General features: G+C 34.8%; 1 protein-coding gene across 3 annotated transcripts in view; it reads left to right on the forward strand.

Annotated features, from left to right (window-relative positions):
* Positions 1-512: 512 nt before the first annotated feature.
* Positions 513-2334, forward strand: part of LOC122081955 — a 16053-nt gene continuing 14231 nt past the window's right edge. For 2 of the 3 annotated variants that reach the window (XM_042649390.1, XM_042649393.1), the window contains exon 1: positions 513-768. The gene's annotated coding sequence lies outside the window, so the exon portion shown is untranslated. Of the gene's footprint in view, positions 769-1620; positions 1788-2334 lie in introns of all 3 variants that reach the window. The other variant, XM_042649391.1, reaches the window with a different exon arrangement.

Consider the following 2334-nt stretch of genomic DNA (forward strand, 5'->3'; position numbering starts at 1 on the left):
ACCCTATGGTCTATGGGCTCTATGGGCAAGATCCGGATCCAGGTCTATAACATGAGAGATGATCATAATCCAGATATATGGGCCCACTGTTTTTTTTTTTTTTTTTCTCTTTACCAAAAAAAAAAAAAGGGTCCACTGCAATTTTTCAACCCATACCAAGTTATCTCAACTCCCACATCTCCTTATTATTTTTGTTTTCTGGTAATGACATCTCCTTATAATATAAAAGGAAAAAGTTGTTACCATAAAATAAAAAAATAAAAAGAAAAGAAAAAGTATTACCAAAAATTAAAAAATAAAAAAGAAAATTAGGTATACTATTCTATATTTAAAATACCCTTTTGGACTATAATCTTTTCTTGGTGAGACTATAAATCCTTTCTGAGTTTGAACTTTGAAGTAAAATGTTAGTGGTGATTACCTAAATTTATAATTATATTATAATATAGCAATTTAGTCATTAAATCTGCACCCTAATCGTAATTTACCATATTTAATATTCATGCCCCTATGGCCTTATCCATCTCAAATCCGATCGCATATTCAAGTATAACTGTTACTGTGCACGAAGAGCTGAATCAAATCGAGAAGAACTACGAAAGAAATCGACACTTATTACATCGATTAACTGAAATCGGAAGTTTTTGTAATCTCTTCGTCTCATTATTCTTCGATTTCATCTATTCATGCTCGACGTATTTGGATTTTCAAACCGATTCCCGTTGATGCTCTCCGACCTCGATAGTTTCATGAGATACTCGAACCAAGGTAGGGAACTAATTTCTGGAATCTTCTTTTACTTGTTTTCTCTTGAAATTTATCATGATATATTCTTGATCCCTTATTTTTCTGATCGGATTACTCAGTCTTTTTTTTTTTTTTTTTCACTTCTAAACTCGTTTCTGGTCACCAGTTAGAGATGAGTTTTAATGAGTTCTCTTCGTTATTTAATTATTAGATGGAAAAGTGATGCCTGTTTCAGTGTCTATGATGGTTTTTTTCTTTTAGGGGGTGCGGTGGGGGGTGGGGGAGTTGGTAAAGAATTATTTATAGAGGAGAAGAGCGAAGAATTAATGAAAGGAACATGTGGACACTTGATCAAATGCTGATTGAGTTATATATATATGTTGCTCAAGTTTCATTCTTTATCTAGGGTTAGGGGAGTGGGGAGACCATTGATTCTGTCTATCTTTACAAGAAAAACGATGAGGGTATGAAGCATCTAATTCTTGAACCCTGGCACTGTCATGTAGCTCTTGTGCTGTAGAATGAGGCTGGTTTTAGAAGGGTTTTGATTGCCTGGCTCTGCCTTATTCGAAAAAGCCACAAGTAAGTAGTAGGGATAAAAATAAATAAATCTCATATGACGGTTGATCGGATTGTAATATTACAGTCATTGTGGAAGTAAGTGAATTTTGGTGTTATAAGAGAATATGCGATTGATCACATGGTTATTGATAAGCTATTGTTTGGTTCATTGAAATTGTTCTATGGAAGGTTAGAGTATAAAAGTACTAATTGTGCAACAATTTCTATAGTTCCAATGGTTCAACTGAGTTTATTATAGGTACATCGATAAGAAAGTAGTACCTTCCAAATCTTACTTTAACCTACTTGCAGATGGGTATTCTATGTGCTATACAAATGGGATTCAAGCTTAGATGGGCCAGAAGGAAATGAAAAATTATTCCTGGCATGGGAAGTCTTTAAAAGGCACATTTAGAGTTTCATAAATCGCAAGAATTCCATTTTCATATTGACGGTGTAGTGGCATTTTTATAATTTCAGTTAAGTTTGGACTCACTTTTGAGGCAGTTCCGTTCTTATTTGGGTTGCAATTTTAATTGTGAGAAGGGTGTGGGATCTTCATCACATAGACCCATTCACCCTTGCACTTGATCATACTAGTTCTTTATCGGGAGTTTATATAGCTCTATGTCCTGCCTGTATTTAGTAATTCCTGTCTACTTTGAAAAATGCATTCCATATGGCATACTTTTTCGAACGCACCGGAAACTCGTGTATTTGACAACCTGGTTGTATTATTTGGAGCTTCTGTCATTTTTTTCCATATTATTAATTTCCTTCTTTTTTTTGTGTGTGTGTGTGTGTGTGTGTGTGTGTGTGTGTGTGATAGTTACTTAAATAATGTCTGGAAATATTTTGAATGGTTATACTGAATTATACCGGAACATATCCTGCACCACCCTTCTCCTGTCCAAATTTGCTATGGTTCTACCCCACCTTTTTTTTTGTGTGAATGAAAATTTCATTACTAAGGAAGAGAAAAACAAGGGACCCCTGAAGAAAGGAGGAAAAGAAGGGGGGGGGGGG

Source organism: Macadamia integrifolia, chromosome 6, assembly GCF_013358625.1.
Source record: "Macadamia integrifolia cultivar HAES 741 chromosome 6, SCU_Mint_v3, whole genome shotgun sequence".
In the NCBI taxonomy this organism is placed as follows: domain Eukaryota; kingdom Viridiplantae; phylum Streptophyta; class Magnoliopsida; order Proteales; family Proteaceae; genus Macadamia; species Macadamia integrifolia.